This window comes from Squalius cephalus (genome assembly GCF_949319135.1).
Source record: "Squalius cephalus genome assembly, chromosome: 6".
Taxonomy (NCBI): domain Eukaryota; kingdom Metazoa; phylum Chordata; class Actinopteri; order Cypriniformes; family Leuciscidae; genus Squalius; species Squalius cephalus.
Window position 1 is genome coordinate 39,675,548 of NC_137127.1, and position 24,840 is coordinate 39,700,387.

General features: G+C 38.2%; 1 protein-coding gene across 7 annotated transcripts in view; it reads left to right on the top strand.

Annotated features, from left to right (window-relative positions):
• Positions 1-24,840, top strand: part of sema6d (semaphorin 6D) — a 129,580-nt gene that overhangs the window by 87,419 nt on the left and 17,321 nt on the right. For 4 of the 7 annotated variants that reach the window (XM_079875080.1, XM_079875082.1, XM_079875081.1 and 1 more), the window contains exon 1: positions 20,866-21,030. The exons of 1 other annotated variant lie outside the window; for it this stretch is intronic. The gene's annotated coding sequence lies outside the window, so the exon portion shown is untranslated. 2 more of the 7 variants (XM_079875077.1, XM_079875079.1) reach the window with 2 other exon arrangements.

The window sequence follows — 24,840 nt, forward strand, 5'->3', positions numbered from 1 at the left end:
AAAGAGGGGATATGAGCAGTGCCAGACTGGCTGTGACTTAGACTCAGCCTGAGAGATAAAGAGACAGAGATGCCCTTACAGAAATGTTTTGGGTTTGACAATATTTGTGGCAGAATGGCACTTGCTTCAGAAAATGTCAACTGGTTCATTGGAAAAAAGTAACATTGGCAACATTTTTGCAAAACGCGCAATATATGTACATATCACTGAAGTTTCCAAAGGAAATGAACACTAGAGGCAGTAAAACAGCAAGCACTTTTAATCGTTTTCACACACAATTATGATTACAGGGGCAGATTATATTGATTAATAAAGACTTGTTTTCACGCGGCTCCTTGCACCATTATATTATGACCTCAAAACACTTTTTACTATAGTGTATGATTTGTAAACCGAATATGTTTTGGAGTTTCCATCACTTAACCAGCTCCATATGTTTGGTTTTACTGACATACTAAGCTTACTCGGTAGCTCAGAATTGTACTTGTGATGCGGAGAGCTTGGGTACGAATCCTGTGAAAAATTAGGTACAATAAAAAAGATCAAAAACAAGCTAAAATGGCATGGTTTCTGATTGCGTTTTTATGTCACATTCGCTTTTGTTAACACTATCGGGTAGGTTTAGGGTTTAATGTGGGTGTACGTTATATCTTAAAATGGAACATTGAGCTTTTAGCGCCACTCGCTGGACATTTCACTTTGAAACTGTCGCAAAAACGTGCACGATGCAACTTATTTTGCGTTTTGCCAAAACGTTGCCACAGGTACGTTTTTCTAATGAGCCTGGGCTGGAAAATGTTTACCTTGTCCATGATTTTTTTTAAAGTTGAATACAGTAAGCAATAAGGCCACACTGTAAGTGAGACGATATATCATTTTGAATCAGAAGTTGCAATGTTTGTATAGGAATGTGGTTATGTCAATTCTATTATAAAATTTCAATAAGATAATAGTGGTTGTCAATAATAATAGCTGTCTCAGTTTAGCTGTCTTTATTACTAGTTATAGCATGAAAAATGATCAATGAGCAAAGGAAGCAAAGCAAAGATGAAATACAACTTGCTCAAATGTATCATACAACCTCTGACGTCAATGAAACAGCTTTATTTTGTACACTTTTACCCAGTGGTGGACAAAGTATTTTTACTTTGTTACTTAAGTACATTTACCAAGTACCTACTTTATCAGAATATTTTTATTTCGAAAAAGACATTCCAAAGCATAATTTATTTTATTTACTCCATTACATTTCATTAAAAAAACAAAAACAAATAATAACCCCCTGTTATTTTGAAGGGAGGAAATCGACCTTGAAAATATGTCAGCTATGTCTGATTCATGAATAAGCTGATTTTTCTTTTTAATGAACATGTTAAATCGATCCGCAAATCGCATTGAATGATTCCTTCATGAGTTGGACTGATCCAATCTCAGCTGTTTTTAAGTCAACAACACATTGATTCAATGATCTGGTCAGAGGGACTCTTCAGTTAACAATTCATTGAATTCGTTGAATTGTTCAAAAATCTGACTCAGTGTGCCAAGAACCGCAAGATCCTTAAGTGTGCGCATAACTCCTGACGTGAAAACTAAATTACTAATATTAATATTTAGTATTGATTATTGTAAATGAAAATCATATTTAAGTAATGACTGCCAGTTGTTTGTAAACTAAATCTGCTGTAAAAGGCAAGTTGTTTAAAGGGGGGGTGAAACACTCAGTTTCAGTCAATCTCATGTTAATCTTGAGTACCTATAGAGTAGTATTGCATCCTTCTTATCTCCAAAAAGTCTTTAGTTGTATTATATTTATAAAAGAAAGATAGGCTGTACCGAGTCTTTCCGGAAAAAAAACGAGCGGCTGGAGGCGTGCCGTGTGGGCGGTGCTTACGCGCCGATAGACATTTGAAGCAGTTTTACTCACCACCTGCGGTTCCAACGCACGACCGTGAACCTTATCGTTGGGACTGCTCCATCCTTAAACATTAGATGATCTGCAAATCCGGCGTCAAACTGGGCCTTGTTTATAAAACAATCATTGTCGAAATGCAGGGAACAAACAAAGTCCTGTGACTGCAGCGAGCACAGCGCTTTGATGGGCGTACTGCTTTCGCTCTCTCGCTCTGGTCTACGGGTGCATGCGCGCCCTTCCGGGAGAAGTGCCCTTAGGACCCGTATAGAGCTGGTAAGTCCCGCCCCTTCCGCTAACCCCACTGGACCTCTAGGTTGAAAAATCGTCAATGCAAGTGAATGGGAGAAAATAATTATTTTCTGGTCCCGTTTGAATTTTGCCATGAATGTGAACATATGTTGTCTATGAATTTTTAATATAATTTTTCGTGTAAAGAATGCTACAATTTAGCGGGTAGAGGTTTGATACGGTTAGACTTTGTGTGAGAGCACTTTGTGGACTACAACTCTTCGCTGCTTTCGACGCGTTTGAAACGTCACCACCACTCGCACACGGACACTAGCTCACGGATCCCGCTAAACATGGCTGTGTCTTTGGTGCACTTCACCGCCTTCTTTCAGGGAGAGGACAAAATCGTTGAGGTTGGCGAAAACCACGGGTAAGTCAACTTTATGGGGTGACGTCACATAGGCGACATGTAGTCTTTCTCGTTATATCTTTTCCACAACTGCTAGCCGAAGAATCATACAATATAATGTGAAAAATTATATTAAAAATTCACAGACAACATATGTTCACATTCATGGCACAATTCAAACGGGACCAGAAAATAATTATTTTCTCCCATTCACTTGCATTGATGATTTTTCAACCTAGAGGTCCACTTGTGGTTTTACGGATGGGCAGGACTTACCAGCTCTATAAGGAAATTCCGCCCCATCTGACGTCACACAGGCCCATACTCGAAAAAAACTTTCCGAAACTTGCATAGACAGTAAAAGAAAGGAAACTTGTGACAAACCGGAAGGAGTATTTTTGGCACAGAAATACTCCATCAAACGTACAACTTAATTTTTGAAACTTTGTCCATGTTTAGCATGGGAATCCAACTCTTTAACAGTGTAAAAAAACTAAGTATGCATGAAATAGCATTTCACCCCCCCCCCCCTTTAAGCCCAATTGCATGAAATGCTTGATTGTGTGATGTCCTTCTGTACGGGATTGGCTACCCAGGTAAAAAAAAAAAAAAAAAAAAACTTAAAACCAATGGCTACTTTTTCAGCCAGTTCAATTGTTTGTGACATTTATTTGCAATGTCTGAGAGAAAATAGTTTCTACACCATTTTTTTCAGTCTATGTTTACTGTAAGTGGAAGCTGTTGCAATGTTGGGTCCCATTTTATATTAAGTGTCTTTACCTATGCACTAACATTTAAATTTTGACATGAAATTATTTGATACACTGCATTTATTGTTTACATACATGTTTTTCCATTGTAATTATATTTTTAAAAAATGCCTGCATGTAATTACAGCTGTAATTAATTTCTGTAATTACATCTATAATTACACTGTTAGCCTTCCTTTTCACCTTAACCCACCAAACCTGTCCTAACCTAACCGCATCCCACCTCAATTGCAGCAAATGTGTTTTGAATACAACATGAACACAATAAATACATTGTACCTAACTATTACTATTATTATTAATGATTTAAGTATATCAAAGTACATCAGTAGTTAAAGACACCTAATATAAAGTGACACCTTATATAAAATGACCCCATATTGTGTATTTAACATGCCTGAAAAGCAGCATTGACAAATCAACATCCAGGACTAGAAGTGTATAATAAACTTAAAATTGCATACTGTTTTCAAAGTGTAGCTATACAAGAATTAAACATAATATATGTTACACATCTTGTCTGTGCAAAAAATATATTCAGTATTTAAATTCATATCATGACCATATAAAGCCTGTAAACTCAGTAATTGTCATTACATTATGCAGAAAGATACAAGAAAATGAGATCCAGCATTGAGAAAAATCACAAAGAGTTTAAGGAAAATACATGCTGCACATTTATGCTTTTAAACTCCTAAAGCTGGGACTGTTAACTTTCATTGTAAGTGCCTTACTGCAACTATGATTTTTGTTTAGCTTTTTTATTTTAAAGAAGAAGAAAAAAAAAATTATGTGGTAATCAACATTATGCCGTTAATGTTGTCGATAGAGCTTAACCTGTATTGAACCTGGAACATTACTTTAAAGGCTGGATTATGTCCAGTGAGTTGATACTGGACATAGAGCTGAAGGTCATTGCTGAGAACTACTCACACACACACAGAGTTTTGATATCGCTGTGTGGGAGCACTCTGACTTTGCGATAACAGAGAACCCATGATTTACCTCAAGGAGCTGACAGCTTTACCCAGAGAGACAATGCGCACATGTACAGACCCGTCTGCAGGAGGCGTGTGGTGGGACGAGAGGGTGGAGTGTCTGTCTTTGCTGACTCCATCTGTTCAGTGTTAAGGCTGACACAGGCATATGCAGGCAGACTGAACCAGAATGAGACTTCACATAGTAAAAACAGCTTCATCACGCCGTGTGTCATGAGTCACTCTTCCTCAAGATCAGGAATTGAGGTAAAACACAGGGAACTTCCCAAAAAAACACACCCATGCCCTCAATCCTTAAATAACGTGAGAGAATCCGTTCTTCCCCAGAAGATATGTTGCCCTAAAACCTTTCTCTTTTTTGTTAAAGTGTTCTTCATCTCTGGAGCCATCAGATTGGATCTGTACAGGTGATCAATATGTAGTGGGCGAGAGAGAGAGAGAGAGAGAGAACTCTCAAAATATCACAGGAGCTCATGAGAATATGTGGTATGAACTTTACCAAAGACAAACAAAGCCAAGAGAAAAGGTTCATTTTGGGTTTTATCGACATTAGGATTGACATTGACAATCAGGAGCGGGCAAAAGTTGGACTGCTAATGAGCATAACGTTCAACATTAAGTTCAAATCCCAGATGGGTGATTCATGAACAGGCAAAATACTGTTCTCCTGTATCATCACCGGGTCATTCACCACATGATTACCTCAGGAAGAGCTGTGCAAGTCTTTCTACTGTTAGCCACTTTGGGAAAGATAGAGTCTGATAAATTACTAATATCTGTGTCAGCCCTTGTACAGTCAGATAATGATGCATGTGTCAAACATACTATTGCTTTTGTCTGAAAACATCCTATAGCTTTTGCTCTTCATAGGATATGTTCCAAAACCAACTGACTTTTAAAGCAGCATCATAAAATGTAACCACATAAGTAATTGAGTTGGGCAACAGTCCAGCAAGCCACACAAATACAGCTTTTCATGCAAACCCACAGTCATGACTCACAATTAATTCTCTAGGCTAATACTCTGGTAAGCATAAAAACACAGAACACACACATATTTGTTAAAATAGTGTTTTTGCCCCATTACATTCAACAGTTTATTTATTTTTTACTTCTGTAATGTACATTTCTAAGATCCAGAGTGCATCCAGACTAGAGCTGCACAATTCTGGATTAACTGAGAATGACAATTTTTGTTTTGTTTTGTTTCAAATAGAGATCACAATTCTCCCATGATTCTGAACAGACAACTAATGCCGGGGACAAACTTAACAACTAGCTGAAACAGTCTGTAAGTGTGTTCTGTTCAGTCTTAGAATGTTTCCAATGACTGGAACAGATTTTAAACACAGACTGAACGCAACTGTCTCTGACTCGGCGCGTTTGGGCATGATCAGTCGTGAGTATCAAATCACATTCATAATCAGCCTTAAAGTCATTAAGTGTGTCCCCGGCTTAAGGCTGGAATACACTAAATGACTGAACAGATTTTTAAACAGTAGGCTTCATACACTTGCCAACGTTTTTTTAATTAAATACACTAAACAGAAACACGTGACGCATTCTTCAGTGATTTTTCCTTATTTATAAGGATTTCCGTATTTTTCGACCTGGGAGCGAAGTGAGCTGCGTTAACTTCACTGTGTGAATACTGAAGCTGCTGCAAACAATTACTAAACAAACGGCAGATTCTGCGTTTTCTAACACATTTACTTCATGCATGGCATGCGCGAGCTCGGGGCTCCATCTATATATCTCAATATGATCACTGGTCAAGCGCCAAGCTCGTGATCCGTGATCTGGTCTGGATGGTACGTTTTTCCTTTTTTTTTTTTTGTCTTTACTATTTTTTCTCGATCTTTGTGACTTCGCACCCTTGATTTCCATTGTCTGGTCAGTGTATTATGGACACTATTTATAAGCGATATTGATGCATCATACAATATATGCGTTTAATAAAATCGGCTCAAAATACCAAACATGTTTTGATGTCCTCAGACTGGATGGAATCAAAGTCTGAAGCTAAAAAATCGGAGTCGGTGCCCATCATACACTACGTAATTTTCTGTGAATTCGGTCAACTCTTGGTCAGACATTTGGGAACTACTGCCGACTCACCCAGATCTCAAATCAGGACAAAAATCTGAGCAAAAGGCGTGTAGTGTATTCCAGCCTTAAACAAAATAGCATGTTATTTACTGGTGCTTCTGACAAATTAGTAATTGCTGCAGACTATTTAAAAATGATTAATCAGTTTGAATGAATTATTTTAAAAAAGGGGTTTGAGTGAATGATTCATTAATACTTCAATTGTTACATTATTGGATTAATTGTTTTTGAACGAATCTCTTGAATAAATGATTCAGTGACAAATACATTTTTAACAGTCACTTGTTGCACCTAGTGGCGTAACAATGCAATTCATACAATTGTTATTTGAAGCGGCAAGTTACTTTGAAAAGGTGATGTGATAGTTCTATTTCAGTTATCATTATAATATTTGTAACAGAAATAACAATACAGTGTGGTTGAAAAGACTGTTTGTGAAGTTGTTTCATACCTAAACATGCAGCGCGAACACAGATTTGAATGTCCCACAGTATGATTTTTTCGAATTTTGCGAATCGTTGTCATTTAGGAATAAATGGGTGGGTGTTTAAATCGAGATTGCGATCTTTTAACTATTAATCGTTCAGCTCTAATCCAGACCTGAATAAGAGTTTGCTAAAACAGTGCCTATAGATATATGCCTGTTGGGAAGGATCAAGCTGCCTAGGCAAGCAGCTCACCACGCTTTGGAATAGATCATTTAGCCATATGTAATGGATTTGAATTCCCATTTTTCCTCTTTTAAGCACTAGGGCGTATGAGCGAGGCTGCGTTTTTTGCTAAGGGAACATAAATTTCAAGTCTTCTGATGCATGAATGTTTGAACTTGCATCTAATTTTAGAGTCATTACAGGTTAAACCAGCAGACGACTGTTTCTAGCTTCAGGTCTATTCACCTAGCAACCAGATGTCCCTGGCAAAGAGAAGTCCTTTATGTGTTACACTCTGACCTCTTACAAAACAAAACATATTTAACCCTCACCTCCTACACACACACACAGAAAGCAGGACAGTTCTGCTGCTGAGGGGAGGAAACGCTATAGTGAACAAATACGGTTGTGTGAATGCTACTGGGGCACATTCTCATACAGAGCCATGTGAGTGCCAGCAGGCCAGTGTTCGGAGACAGCAGAGGAGGGGGGGCTGGGATCTTTGCAAACAGTCCATAAAGAGACCCTGCCACCCTCCCGTTCACATGCTAATGAGAGCCACTTTGTGTGGGGGTTAAAAAACTCTCAGGGGTCCGAACAACGTCGATTTAAACCCACAATAGAGCCTCAATTCTCTCGAGAAAAACCCACAATGCTCTCTCTCTCTCTCTCTCTCTCTCTCTCTCTGTCTCTCTCGCGCTGATAAAGAGATCAGTATGGATGTGTGGGTGTCAGGGTGCATTAGGCACTGACAGAGTGTGATGTACAGAGATCATAATTCACTCACACACGCATTTCCTGAAACTAGTATTGATCAGCTGTCCTGAAAAGCAGGCCCCCTCCTTTTTTTGACATTTTCTGTGCGGGTTTTTTGGCAAAATTGTTGAGTGGTTTTAAATGTGGTAAAATGGAGCTGAGTGTACTGCGATATTATTGCTACCTGAATAAATACTCAAATTAACCAAAATACTTTATGAAATATAGATTTTGAAACCCCAAAATATGATGATTGCCTTGTGATGGGCAGACTTCCTAAAATATAAAGGTAGCTATATATTTTCTTGTATACAGGCCCATTTATATTGTGTTAGTTTTTTTTTTTTGTTTTTTTTAAGAACTTACTTAAGACTCCAAAATTTTATAATTAACTTTTATGTTGTCACAATGTACTAAAAAACAAATCAAATGATTAAAAGTATACCTGGGGAAAAAAGCTTTTTTTACACTATTAATTTTAGCTCAATTCAAATTAATTTGCATAGCATTTTACAGTAATATTATTCAAAATCAGTTTTAAAGAGAATAGAGCCCTACAAACCTCAGTCAGAAAGCATATTTAAAGAGCTTAGGAAATGACAGATTGTGCTGGCACACAGTAGTCCCTCTTCTCTTCGTAGGTTAAGGAGTTTTTATTGTTGTTAGATTTGAAGTCTGTCTGTTAAGTTTTGCTGAAGGACTTTTCAGAGACCTCTTTAAACGTTTGGCATCCAGTCAAGAATGTCTCTCAGACTAACACATACACCTGCTGCTCTTTCAGATTGTTAAACTCCATGTAAGAGGTAGAAAGTAGAAGTCAGAATATAGAGGTTACATTTTTTAAAAATTTCATTTTATCCAGAGCAAACTCAAACATCATTGCAAATGCTGCTCATTATTGCTCTAAACTTGCACTAAAACTTGTGATTTATATCATCCAAGTAGCCTACATAATATTAATAAATTAACTATTTTCTACGTATTAACGATACAAGCACAGAGACATTTAGAATCTGCTCTTGACTAGAATCTTGACATGGTGCCCTGGATATTGACATTTGCCATAACTCTAATTAAAATCAGTATAAAAAAAACGTTTTGGTCATAATTTCAGGAGAGAAATAGCGCAAACTTTCTAGTGCGCATGTGTCTGTGCTCCATAGTCATGGACTATTCTTTGAAAGGCTACACATTTGGCCGTGAGCATGTTCAGTGTACAATTAAGTCGCTTTGGATAAAGCGTCAAGCAAATACATAATTTTATAATGTAAATGTAGCTGGTTCAAATTTAACGTCCCACCCTGATTATTAGGAGTTTCAAAGACCACATAATATCGATTGGAGTACACAAAGTACACGAACCGCACCCCACATATCCATTTTCAAGCACACTCAGTGAACAGTTCCTTCGTGCACACCAGAGTTCAGAAATCAACATTCACATCAGTCAAAATCACTGAAGTTTGATGTCAAATGGACTTGGATCCATATAAAAGCTGTGGGGTGAAAACACCCATAATATTTCTCCACCCTTCAGGTGTGTTATAATCATCTCAGGTGTAAACTTGTCTCTCTCACACCCACACAGATGTACACACACACACAATGATAGCGTTACACAATCTGAGCTTATCTCTAAAAGGTATTCTTTTGGCAAAAAAGTGTAATCTGGAACACAATAGCTAGTGCTAACATTGCTAACTGTCATTCTCGCTGTAATCGTATCCATTTTCACAATCTTATAAAATGATAACATCTCTTTCTCTGGAAAAGTGGCCTCTTTCTCTGGAATTCCAACTAAAACCCAGATAAAAGCTGGAGTTGGCAAACATTCGGTATGCAACCCAAAAATAGCTTGGAATAATAAGCCTGATTTACAAACGGCTTACAAAATATGGATCACACATGTCAGCTGTGAAGCGCGTGCATGTTTGCAGCGCTGAAATGTTAAAGTTAATCACGCAGAGGCTAAGGAGGTCAGAACAGTGAACGTGTCCTCATCAGCTTAAAGCAGTATAACATACACACACACTGACAGAGAGAGAAGACAGGCTTAATATTCTCTCTTTCAGAGTCTGACACTCTCTGGCCCACTTGCTCCAGTCAGTCAGGCCGCTGAGACACAAGAAGTGAAAATACATGTATTTATCTAAACTGTCCCTATCTCCACGGCAGCAAAAAACCATCGCCTATTTACAAACTATTCAGCACATGCGAGTGACTTACAAACACTGGCGCAAAATGAAATGCTCTCGAGTCAGTCAGAAGGAAAGGCTGTACATTTCCTTTGGCCTGTCCTTTAAAATAAATCTTCAGGATGTTTTTGTCTTTATCGTCAACCAGATGCAAAGTTTGATCAATTTGATCGCAGAAAAGAAAGGGTAAAAAGTAACAGCACATTACCAAGCCACCAAAATTTGAGGTTTTAATCATGTTCATAGCACAAAGATCAGTTACAGATCTGAAAAAAAAACTTAACTTTTAAGCACCAAAATATTCATCCAAAACATAGACCTCTCTATAAACTGAATCAATAATAAATTGTATATGTATTCAGCATTTTGTAACAAATATTTTCGGATTTTCTAGACTATTTTAAGTCGTAAAGCGAGCAAGATATATTCAAATCTAACACATGACTTCGGCAGGCGTGTATTATGATACTAAGCAGGGCAGTGTGGGCTTGAATCTTCCCTGGCTCTACAGCTCCCCACAATTTCCCAATGCAAGTCTTGTTTTACAGTCTATGATGTAAATCTGTGGTGAAGAATGGAACTGCAGCGCACTCTATTTGAGAGCCATTGGGGCAGATTTCAGATTGCCTTGCTTATGTTCATGTTACCTTAAGTAAACCTCACTCCAGACCAAGACATCAGATATCAGTCTACTTTAGCGATATGTATATTAGTCTGCATCAGGTCAGTAATTAGTTGGCATGTCTGTTCTTTGTATCAAATTAATGATCTTTCTTTTCCTCACTGGAATTCCTCGACAACTTATAACATTCTAAGGGAATGTTTACACGACAACGATATGCTTAAAACGGAGACGTTTTTCCTTTGAGTTTTCCGCGTACAGAGGACACCATTGTCAAAACTATCCCCATTCACAATGATCCGCGAAAACGACTTAAAATGCTGTATTCTGCTGCCAGGCCATTAGATGGTGATGAAACATATAGACTTAACAAATTTTTTGAGACCGTTTTCAAAAACCGTTTTCGTTCCGAAAAGTTTGCGTTTTCAGGCACCCAAAACGCCGTTGTCGAGTAAGCGAATGGCCAAATCACATAAAAGTTTCACGTTTTTAGTTGAAAACGGTGTTGTGTAAACAGCCTCTCAAACAACATTCGGAGGCAATAATTACTACATTAAAGCATGTAAGATATGCGTGCCTGTCAATCAACATTAGAGCGCCACTCTCAGTCAGAATAAAGGAAGGACGATAGACCTCTGCCAAAAGTGTGTGTATGTGTTCAGCGATTACAATATAAAGTTTACAGATTGTTTATCATAAACTAGCGCTAAGACCTACCTAAATATATGATCAGGAGCCGCTACTGACTTTAAATATTAATCTTTGTTCCACATAATGAGCAATAACCGTGATACATTCCTCAGAAAACGCCAGTAATGCACTGATGCAAATTTAAGTCGGTGACTTTCTCGTCGTTTGGTTTCTGTGCAAAAGGAAATGTGAGTAAAAGAGGCAGATGACACACTGACAATGCTACGGGAGGTAAAATGACCCCTGGAACATCTTCTTGTCTCATTCTTTCATTCATTTGGCAGTTTAATATTCATCACTTCCCTTCAGCTATGCCCTCACAGGCGTCCCACCGCCCAGATCGCCCCAAATCCCCTCACAAATCCCCACTTCAACATTACCTCATTTACAAAAGCAAAGTCAAGACAAAAGAGCACGTCTCCGAGCAGCGCCGCCTTTAACATGCAGGACGCAGCCATTGAGGCGACAGAGAGGCGCTATTATGAGCTCTTTCACCTCTGAGAATGTTTCTTTAATGATTCTGTTCTGTTTCCATGTTATTTCTTTGCTTCCTTCATTATGTTAATAATTTCTTCACCTCAAGATTTGTCCACACTGTCACACCAGAGCAAACAGAGAGGTGTTAACCTGAAAATTAACCTTGAAAATCCGGCCTCTCTCTTTATCGCATATTGCACCCATACGCGAAGTGATTTATGACCTTGCAGGAAACTTGTTATTAAAATCCTATTACATAGTACGTGAAGTCCGAGCTGTCCACAAACCTCTGCTTAACAAAGATGTATTCAGTCCTTTAAAGGCAATTCTCTCTCCAATCAGGGTTTATAGCTCATCGTTACCAAACAGGCTACTAAAACAAAGGTCTAATCTCGCACATACACACAGCAAATGTGTGGCATATGTTACTGTTTCCGCCCTCCAGGGGACGTACAAACCTTCGGATGAGTCTATCAGGAAGACCCCTGTTGCCATCTCCAACTCTTAAAGGAGCAGTTCAATGAAAATGCTGTTGTGATTTATTGACCTTCATGTCATTCCAAATGTGTTCCTTCTGTGGAATACAAATGCTTTTTTTCCCCATACAACAAAAGTGGCATATGACCATTGGCTGCCAAGCTCCAAAAAGCTCTGTAAAGGTATTTACGTAGTCCATTTGACTCACACACTATATTCTAAATCTTCCAAAGTCATACAATAGCTTTATGTGAAGAACAGAACAAAAACTGAGAAATAAAAATGAAGTTGAAATGCAAAAATTACACATCAGTCAACCATCAATCCTATGGTGATTGTTTTTGTCTTGTTGGAAATTGGCAGACCCCCACACAGATTTTTTCTGGCCAAAATAAAAGTAAGAACACATATTAAGGAAATATATTTTTAGCAATGTATTTAGTCTAAACCTTCAAATACAAAACCATATTACAAAATGTATTTGTGTTGTAAGGGGCAAGAAAATACATATCAGTCTTTAAAATATTTTGAGTAAATGCAAAATGTATTTGTTTTAGCATACTTTGTAAAATATAAATCTATTTGTATGTATAAAAAAAAAATGTTTTCTGTCCTGGGTCAATTCATGGTCAATGTCTACTTTTGTTATATGAAAAAGAGCAGTGCGGCTATCATGCCAAACATCTATTGGTGAGTAAATTATGACAGAATTCCTTTGAAATTTCCAACAAAAGAGTTTTTGTTTTAATCTCCTTTTTTGGCTCTCACATTACACACTGTACGAGTGAGGGTCAAATTCAGTCCAGCTCAAATTATGGTATATATCAACCGTGATGTACTCACACTCATATAAACAGACAACACATGCACAAGACACATATGGGTAAACACTGTCACACACCCTAACAGACTTTAGCTGCATCAACTGGTGTTGAGAAAGCTTGTTGGGGCTTGTTGCAGATTGGAGAGGATCTGGTGTACAAAACAGCGCGCGCGTGTGTGTGTGTGTGTGTGTCCACAAGGGTAGTAAAACCTGAGATCACCTACACTGTGGGGTCCCCAATGAAAATAGCAGTCCCCTAGGGAAATAAATTAATAAACATACTAAATTCTATATTTTTTTGAAATTGTAAAAATGCAGAAAGTTGTCTATGATTGGTAGGTTTAGGGGTTAGTGTAAGTGGATAGATTATACAGTTTATACTGTATAAAAACCATTACGCCTATGGAGAGTCCCCACAAAGATAGTGAAACCATGTTTGCGTGTTTGCGTGTTTGTGTGTGTGTGTGTGTGTGTGTGTGTGTGTGTGTGTGTGTGTGTGTGTGTGTGTGTGTGTGTGTGTGTGTGTGTGTGTGTGTGTGTGTGTGTGTGTGTGTGTGTTGATGAGACTAAAGGAAACAAGGCTGGTTGCAGCTTGTTTACAGGCAGGGCAAATAAAATATGGCCACTCATCTACAGTAAATTAACACAGGCAAGCACACACTCTTGACGGCATTACATACAAAACATTCCCCCATTTCCTGCTCCACATACTTCCTCTCACAACACAAACTTGCAAAAGCATCTCTATGTTGACACAACATATGAATGAGATAAACAGTGACCCGTTTATACGTTTATTAATATTAAGCCTAAAATGTGTTTTAATATCAGGATAGTATGTTCTCTGTATAATATCAGTCTTAGATTCAAGATATTTAAAGTGTACCTAAAGTATACTTGCAATAGTTCCACTTTAGCACCGTGAAATATACTCCAATATATCTTTAGTTGGACCTCAGCACTATTTCCGGATATTTCCGAAGTGCATTTGTTACAGTTTCAATTTAGCAGACTTTAAGTATACCAAATTAGTATACCAAAAGTACAATTGCAGGGTATTTATATTATGTACATACATATATGAATGTATGTGTAGTATACTTGACATACAATAAATGTATTTAAAATACATTTTAGTATTTATTTTCACTAGGGATGGTCTCCAAAATTGTCTGGTTACATTTTTCAAAACATTTTTCTTATTTCTTTTTTTTGGAAGAAATATATGCGTACAAGTTTGAAATTAAACAAAGGTGAAAAAATTTTGACAGAATTCTCATTTTTGGGTGAACTTTTGTCCTAGCAGAGTAATCAATAAAAATGTACATGAACTTTTCATAAAATGTAGTATTATGTAATTAATTATGCAGGCCAAATAGCCTTGTGTGACTAAGGTCACAAAAAAACACACTAGAGTTTCATGAATGTGGCAAAATCAATAATAAGCCAAATTTGCATTGAAAAGCATGTTTAACCTGAAATGAATGACAATGTATTGGAATACAAATTGCATGTGGTTAGTTAAAAAGACAGGTTGTACTGCTTGTGTGCATTTCATTTTGCTCAGTTTATTAAAGGGATAGTTCACCCAAAAAAAAAATGAATGCTTCCTTTCATCTGGGAATGCAAAGGAAGATATTTTTAACTTTTTTGTCCATTCAATGAAAGTAAAAGGTCACAGATTTGGAACTAGATGAGGGTGAGTCAATGATGACAGAATTTTATAAGCCACAGAAACAAGTGCGGAGCCATCTTTAGAATTTATCTTTTGGGCTACATAAAGTCTATACGTGTGTGCAGATATGTGACTTAAAGTGTAACTTCGCTGTTACAATGTCGGTAGTATATATAAATGAACAATGTTTACTTGTTCTCCATGCTACCTGGAATGAGAAATTCATGGTTATTTGTCAGCAAATCTATACTTACGCAAAACCGCATTTGCTATTCTCTCCCACGGACAGTTGGATGGACGGGGGATTATTAACAGAAGGGTTTAGCAGGAAAATCGTATAGTGCTATGTCTATTTTTTAAACAACACTATGGTAAAAATGGAACACTATGGCAACAGCTTTCTTACCTGTACACAACGGCGTTTTGCTTCGGGAAGTTGGGCAGAATTGACGGAATGGCAGTTTCTTTCACTTTTCCCTCTCCGTTTGGCCTAAAACACTGTTTTCGTGGTCATCCGGTTTGAATTGTTGGCTACAAACATAGAGGTTTTTCAGATTGTACATCAAGGCATTATTTTCGTATTTACGATTCTTTGCAGCCTTTACAACGCACTGGATCCTTCACTGGAAACCTAAACATTACTCATTGAATTCTTGCACCAGGGAACAATACAATTTGACACCAGTATAACTAAAAGTTTGCTAAGTAGTATGTCCACCTAAAGCAAGGCGATATTTGACCCTTGTACGCATATCCATAGAAGATTGGTGGAAGTAGGCGTGGATGGCAACACACCCAGTGCATTATGGGTGTTGAAGTTTTCGTACCTATTTGGCAAACTGGAAGACTTTCTCTGTTTTCTCTTGTCTGATAGCACCAATTTCAAATTTTTTTTTGCCTTTCTACTGCATAGGCAGCCAAGTTTTAGTGAAAGCCCATTTTGCCAGCGGAAGACACTAAACCCCATTCTCTGAATCCATTTGTTGAATAAATCACTGTTTCTGCAAAACATTAAACAAGTTCAGGCAGTTAGACACAATTTGCCATCTTCATGCACTCTTTTTTGCAAAACTCTAAACACATTCTAACTCATTAAAACACATTTTGCACTGTGATGAACTTGTGTTGCAAAATGGTAAACACAAGTGGCAAAAGTTAAACGCATCTACAACAGTTGTCATCATTGCTAACACAGAACGTCTCAAACTTGTTCACACTTGTTTGTTAATGATGTGATCAAACCAACTGTACAAAATTGAAGCCAGCACAGGTGACACAGGTGCAATGAATGTTGATACCAACAATGGATGGAAGTGGATGAGGACGAGGAAGAGCAAGGTGTGGAGTGTTGTCAAGGCTGGATCTAACACACCAGAGGGTTTTTTCCTTTGCCTGGCAAGAGACAACATTGCCTGTGAAGTCCTCAGGCTGGACCCAAAAAATGATTTGTGTGAATGATGTGAAAGCATTATTTGATTTTGAGAACAGGTGAAATGGTTTTGAGCTGAATGTTTGATTTTGCCAGAAGAGACAAGGGTTTGGTGAATGAAGATTTGTGTTTATAGTGAGACAATGGGTGAAGGCTTCAAGAAATGCATCTTAGCAATTGTGAAAAACTGTAATAACCACATGGTACATTTTAACACATCATGCCAGCTTTTTAGGAAACACAGATTTTGTAAAAGAATGTCAAACATTATAAAATCAGACACGTGCGATATTCAGACCTTCTTATTATGCTGAGCTCAAACATTACCTTTTGAACCTGCAACATAAAAAAACACCTTTATGACTTGACAATTGAAGTTGAGATCTGATATTGAGTGCGGGTAATAAGAGCGACATTATGAATGTCAGTCAGGAACAGCGTACTGATGTGGATTAATAGCTTAATGTCTAATTAGTTTCAGTCTCTGATCTGAAGAAACAACAGACACACGTCCCTCAGCAAACAACAGGTTATGAGTGCTGAGAATATCCTCAGCACAGACGGCTGTTATCAGGACCAGATAAGAGCAGCTAAGGTGAGCGCTGAGTCTAAAAGACAGACAGAATGAGAGAGAATATATGACATTTTCCAGGCGAATGAGATCCTTGAATCTCTCTCTCAAAAAAAATAAAAATAAATTTATTTTGCATGTAAATTTCATGGCAATGAGTCAATAAATAATGAGCTCGAATGTCATTTCCTGTCTTCAATCTGTTGGTTCGCACGGACGCTGACATATCCCTCTGGAAATTACCTACAGCGGAGACTATGAATATGATTATGTCTATCTGAGCCACGGTGATAGCTCAGTACATTCATAATTAATGTAAGTGTCAACAAAAATCTTCAGTTCTTTTGGCGTAGTCTTAAACCGTACACACATCCTGTCTTCAGTTTCCTGTTGGGATGTAAGCACAAGGTCTGAGGAGAATTGTTTCAGTAGTAGTAAGAGTAGAAACTGAAGAAACAAACTGGGATGTTTGTAATGTTTGAGACGGAGGATGTGCACAGGGCTGTGTCTTCAAGGACAGGGCACTTTCAGAGGGTTGTTGACCGCAGTTACAGCACATTGACCCAGAACCATGACAGTTTATACCAATGTGTGTTCGGAAAGTGAACGCTCTTTAGAACATCCTTACTTTTAATGGCCAATATTTTATCTATCTATCTATCTATCTATCTATCTATCTATCTATCTATCTATCTATCTATCTATCTATCTATCTATCTATTGTCTTTCTGTCTATCCTTCTATTTTCTGATAGTATCTATCTATCTATCTATCTATCTATCTATCTATCTACCTTTCTATCTATCTATCTATCTATCTATCTATCTATCTATCTATCTATCTATCTATCTATCTATCTATCTATTGTCTTTCTGTCTATCCTTCTATTTTCTGATAGTATCTATCTATCTATCTATCTATCTATCTATCTATCTATCTATCTATCTATCTATCTATCGTCTTTCTGTCTGCATGTCTATCTATCTATCTATCTATCTATCTATCTATCTATCTATCGTCTGTCTATCCATCTATCTATCTATCTATCTATCTATCTATCTATCTATCTATCTATCTATCTATTGTCTTTCTGTCTATCCTTCTATTTTCTGATAGTATCTATCTATCTATCTATCTATCTATCTATCATCTATCTATCTATCTATCTATCTATCTATCTATCTATCTATCTATCGTCTTTCTGTCTGCATGTCTATCTATCTGTCTATCTATCTATCTATCTATCTATCTATCTATCTATTGTCTTTCTGTCTATCCTTCTATTTTCTGATAGTATCTATCTATCTATCTATCTATCTATCTATCTATCTATCTATCTATCTATCTATCTATCGTCTTTCTGTCTGCATGTCTATCTATCTATCTATCTATCTATCTATCTATCTATCTATCTATCTATCTATCTATCGTCTGTCTATCCATCTATCTATCTATCTATCTATCTATCTATCTATCTATCTATCTATCTATCTATCTATCTATCTTATTAATAACAGTAATGTCAATCACTTTGTTCAGTCTCTAAACATGGCACCGACAAAACTGTGTATTTAAATAAATTATGAAGTTATCACATCTGCTCTCTAAATGCTATCTAGGAAGTGACTATCCAAAGAAAGAAAGAAAGAAAGAAAGCGGGACAAGTCGTCTGCGAAGGAGTGTAATTATGGACCGTTTATTGTGTTCAGCTGTGTGAAGTGTTTTGAGGATTTACATGCCAGAGCAGTTGGTCTCAGTAGCAGGAGGGGTCGGGCTTGTCCGAGCTTGGTTTAGTCTCTCACTCTCTCAGAACGATGAACATTAAATCGCTGAATCATAATCTTCAACGCAAATAACACGCCCTCTCCGCACGCGATTTCATCAACAGGTCCTGACAAAAAAGCATTTCCCATGATGAAATTAAGCGCTGAGTATGCCATGGGTCACTGTGGCTTTTACGATTAGAAAGAAGAAATAAAAAATAAACTAGCCTTTCTGCAAAAGAACAATGTGTAATGTGTTCATTCAAAATTGAATGTATATGGAGTATTTCATTTGTGTACTGATGGACATTTCCCCTGAAAATATGAAACTGTCCAAATGAATTATCTAAACAGTATCATACCGAAATTCAGCATGACATTATGACAGAGCGAGTTATGCAGTCTGGGTGTCAAGCAGTCGGACTCAAAGGCTCCAGTCCCTCTCTCTCTCTCACACACACACACACACACACACACACACCGCCCGATTAAGAGTGTGTCTGTGGCATGATGCTGGTCTGGGCTCCATTTGTCACACAAGTGTTGCACTTCCACGGCCTTGTCTCTCTGTGTGCGTCTCTCTGTGCCATCTGTGGGGGCTGGACTGTACTAAATCAGGCTGAGCAGTGAGAGTGGATGGGCTTCAGAGGTCCACAGGCTGACCCTTCACCCTACACCCCCCACAGAGCACTCAAGAGGCCTGGAGTGCCCACCTCTGCTCCTCCGCCGTCAATCTCAAACATACAGTACAGAAGACAACGGCAGACCAGTAGCAAGTAGTTTAGAAGTCGTTCGGCCTTCTTGCTAAACATTCAAATGTTAATGAACAGTACTGGGGGAGATAATGGAGAGGTGTGTGTCACAAGTGTGTGAGAGTGTTTATGCATGCATGTATGTTGTGAGTGTATGGGGGAAGGAGAAGGTGTTATCACTTCCACAATCTGGACCCCCGAGGAAGAATGATTAAATCTCTGCAAGCATTTTATTTTGCCATTGATGCTTAAGAAAGATTTGCTGTCTTTTGTTTGTGCATAGTTTATAGATAACTCATTGGATTATAGCATGAACCTGCAGTAATACTGTGAAAGATATATATATATATATATATATCCGCCCTGGAGGCATCCTGTCCTACCTATGCCTCTCCTAGTTAGCATCCAGGGCGCCCACCCTCCCACTCCCACTTTCATGTTTATTCCTGGATTAAAGTCTTCCTTAATATCCCCGTCGTTTACAGCCACTCTACCCGTGACATACACTGTGTGTCTGTCAAGTTACCTGCAAGGATGTGTTGGCATTCTGAGTTGCTTCTCCACAGTAATATAATGTTCTAATCATTATATCTACTCCATTAGCAATTGCTGAGAGCAGATAGATAATATTGACTATTAACATTTCACAGCAACAGTTGTGCACTTATAAGAACCACAATACTAAATGCTGTTGACTGCAGTGTCTCTGCACAGCTGCCAAATCCTCTAAGTAACACTCTGCCACGTTCTTTGTTTTACTATCAGCTTGTACGTGTTAATGTTCACACCCGTACACAATACAGCGAAAAGTGAATCTGTAACTAATTCACACAGCAGCTTATGTTAATATTTAATTGATCAACCAACAATTTTGAAATATATCACAAGATGGAATTGTATTTGTGCAGACATAATTAACTTTGAAAACTTTAATCACAGCTGTGTTTAATGTAAGAGAATGTTTTCTATGCACACCTTATGTTATTGAAAATGGTTCTAAAAGGTTGACGGTGAAAATGCATGGGGACACTGTGTCAAAATAAATTATATTCGCTCCTTTGTTTTTTGCCTCAAGCTGAAAGTCAAGATTTCCTTGCAAAGAGCAGTTCCAAGGAGTGTGGTTCGTTGTCCTCCCTTCCCAAAACAGTTCTGTGGAAAAGATTTAACAAGCAGCTTACTGCTGGGGGAAGGGATTGGGAAGAGAGGGGGGGGCCCCTCAGGGTCACCAAGATGTGAGGGCCTTTCACATATATATATACACACACACAAGACATCCAAAGTGCTTTATTGCTGTGTTAAAAGTGTTTACATTGCAAAAGCATTAATAAATATTGTACATATATTTATATACATAAATAGATACAGACAATAAAGGTCTCACACTCTGGCAAGAGAGAGACAAAAAAAAAAAAAAACAGCCTAGCAAGGGAAAGCAGCCAAAAACCACATCTACTAGCGCTGGAGTGGATAGAGGGAGTAGAGGGAAAGAGAGAGGTAGAGGGAAAGAGAGAGGGAGAGGGATAGCGAGAGGGAATGGGAGGGATCAGTTTCTAGGCTAGGCTGTGGTTGGCTCTGCTGATGGATGGACTCGGGATAGATCGAGTTACACCATTTGCCGTGCATTAGTTTGTTTTTCCCCGCTTAGAACGGAGAGAGACACTTCAAGCTTGACTCAGAGTTGTTGCGATCCAAATCGCGTAAAGAGAAACACGGATTCAGATGAGGTGAGTTTATTTATTGAGGAAAATGCAACGTTACGAGCGTGTGAGACTGTATAAATGGAGAGAAGGATAAGAAGCGGCAAGAAAAATATTTTCCAAAACATCAGAAGTACTCTAGATGCAGCGCAAAAATAGAACTGGAGCTATTTTTATTCACCCTGTTACCCGTTCACACCGATTCGGATTGTTTATAAGAGGAGTGACGCACGCGCTTAAAGTTCTTCATTCTGAAGAGCAGATCTCTTGAGGTAATTACTTAGTTGGTTTTTTGATTTGGGTTGTATTGGTTTGGTTTGGTGAATGACGGGGGGATGGGACTAGAGGAGAGGGAGGGTCTTGGTGCTATTTGATCGGTGAGCTTTTGAAGATCACAAAGCTTTATCCAGAAGACGAGCTGGACGAGCCCCGTGGGCTCTGGGAATTGTTTTGCGTGGTTCGGATAAAACAAGCACATGGGGATCCTCTGGCTTTATGGAGCGAGCTACACACATGCTGTCTTATTGTATTGGATTTAATAGTGTAAAACTCTTTGGAATATAACGCGGAGAGAGTATCGTAATCTACATGCTCGTTTGGAGAACGTTCAGGTAGGATTTCTGTTCTCATTTTTTACACTTTGTTGTCACACAAATGTTGAAGTAAATTGTGTAATACTGCTGTGCCGAAACTTTTTTTTTTTCTGTATTTACGGACCATTCGAGACTGGTGGAGGCGCTTAGATAAAAGTAACTGATTATATTTAGCATTCAATGAGAGAAATCAATACTGTCACATCCTGTTGATATGTGCCTTTATTCGATAACAACATTCGTTGTTTTTTTCCTATGGTGCTTGTAACATGCGTATTAACATAAAATGAAAATATAGATGGCAAAAAAAAAAAAAAAAAAAACCGGGATTTAAATAGGAAAAACGCACAAAGCGGAGACAGAGGCTAATTCAAGCATTTGATTCCTCAATTGTATCGTTTCTCTCCTTGCATACTAGCCTATAAACGGGGTCAGATGGGATAAGGGTCAGAAATTAACCCAGACATAGGGCAAAAATGCCCCATAAATATTTAAAATATGGGGGCAATGTTCCTCTTGTGAATTCGCATGATTTTACCTAAAATTGAATTGTGAAATATACATTTGTCTATTTACTGCAAATTTAGTGTCAATTTTAATTAGTTAAATCATTTGAAATGTATGGAACAAATAGACGGTACGCTTTATGTGAAGGAAAAAAAAGCCCTCATAAAGATCAAAAATGCCTCTTTAAATCAATGCCAGTTAATTTCTGACATTGGATGGGACAGATGTGTATCCATAATGCACTTTAGATCCATCCTGTCCCGTAATGATGAGGGATCGAAGTTCACACAGAAGTAGCCTACAACAAGGAATATCCACAGCCATAAATGCATCTAACCTTTGCCTGGGAGTTACATTATGTCAATCAAACTGATGCGATCTTTTAAACAACAAAACAATAATAATATCTCTTTTGCCTGTAGAATAGCCTATGACTCGAGGTAGAGGGAGGGAGAGAGATAGTGTTGCTGTTGTTGTGTAAAGTGGGTTTTGGAGCCCACGGTCTTGCATTAACACAATCAATTTCCCAGCAGAAGCCATTACCGACCTAACACTCCACTGTTGTCTTTATGCATTACTGCAACTCAAGAGATTCGTCACGGCTCGGCTCCAGCCAGAACGCTTTGATTCATATGCTCTCTTCATAGGCGGAGTTCAGGTCCGTTTCCGAGCGGAGAGGGGTTTGAAGATGCTGTTCATATCGGTCATAGACAAACTGTTGAGTGACATCCGAGATGCGCTGTGATAAACACACATATAGCAAATGAAGCGAAATGCGTTTTTTTTTTTTTTTTTACGTGAGTGGCAGCCGTCAACTGAATGAATGAATTAACGAACGAATGAATGAGTTGTAGCCTAAGAACAAAGTTTTTTTTGTTTGTTTTTTTAGCCTACACACAACCATCTCGTTTTATTCCGTTTACGCGCAGAATGTTGCTGGTTGCAAAATACTGAGGCAAATGCAAAACACGAAGTAGGGGAGACTGAGTTAACACATTAAATTTCTCCATAAAGTACCATCTTTGAGTGGGTTGCAAGACTTATCGAAAACATACGTTTAAATGCTGACATCAAAGTTAATTTTTCAAAACAACTGTTATGCCACCATACCAATCCACCCGTTTCATTTTATACATGGTAATTCACAACAGTAAATAACTAGAAAACATTTTAATTCAAACCAGCTCGCAACAAATGTCTAACAAATACATTAAACATAAGCTAACAACTACAACACAAGCTAAAAACATAAGGGGTTTTTGTCCATGTGAGCACCACATGTCCCAACAAGGACAGTAAAACCTGAAATTACCTAGCCTACATCTTGTGAAGCAGCCAACAGTCCCCATGAGGAAAAGAGCTTAATAAATAACCTAAATAGCATCTTAATTTAGCTGAAATTATGTGACTGTTAGGATTAGGGGCCAGCAAGAGAAAATGTAATTTGCTTAGAATGTCAATGGAAAGGCTCCACAATAATACAAATAATGCGGTAGTCACACAACACAGATGAATAGCTTGTATGGATGTATATATCAAATACATCTTACAACTACTGTCACCTCAGAAAGATGCTGATCATATGATAGTGATTTCACCCTGTAGCTCAGGGATGGGCAACTTCGGTCCTGGAGGGCCACTGTCCTACAGAGTTTAGCTCCAACCCTGAAAAAATCACCTGCCTGTAACTTTCTAGTAATCCTGAGGACCTTGATTAGCTTGTTCAGGTGTGTTTGATTAGGGTTGAAGCTAAACTCTGTAGGACAGTGGCCCTCCAGGACCGAAGTTGCCCATCCCTGCTGTAGCTCATTTTTAATTGGTTAAATGTGTTACAACTCACTCTTTATTACAACACTCTCCGCTCTTCTCCATTTCTTGCTGTGTGAACATGGAAGATAATGACAGATGCTGTTCTCCTAATGCATGCTTTTGTTAATTTGTGCTTCATGAATCTGTGGGTTTGAGAGATTTATATCTGTTAAACACACTGCAAGAGTGTGCTGCCTGTTATCTCTGCTGAACCTGTCAACCCTCTTTCAGAGAGCGCCAGATAACATCTACCTCTTCTGAAACTTCACCGTGAAGCAGTTTCAGCACTTTTCATGTGGGTGTGTGAATAAAGTCAGTCACAACAGCTGGCCACATTGTGTCCACTAAGCCCACGCCAGTCCTGCTGTCTTGTGTTCAGTCTCGGTCAGGCTTGAGTAACTGATTTAACCTTTAAAGCATGGAGGTCTCCTCACTGGCCCGAACTGAACGGACTCTGAGCTCGCTATTGTTCCCTCAACACACACACTTGCACGCACCTGCAGGATAGGGCTTTGGGAGAGTGGGGGTGGGGAGTGGAGCTGCTCAGGTGGGCCCTGAGCTGTCTTACAGATGTGGAGTAACAAGTTGTGACTCCTCAGCAGTAATCCCACTGTAAACAACTTTATGATTTCAGTGCTCTTCTGTGGGATAGCTCTAATCTCAGCGCGAGCGTCTCTGAAACCACACACATCACAACGATTGAGTTGTGAGTGTATAGATCCGAGGGCCTGTTGTTCAAGATCATTTTAAAGTTTGAGGGTGTGTTAAGACCAATAGCTTTTTTATATATATATATATATTCTTGTAAAATATATAAATAGTTTGGTTTCCATTTGTTAACATTAGTTACATAATGTAAATACTTCTAAAGCATGTATTTATCTTAATGTCAATTTCAACATTTACTAATATACTATTATAATTAAGT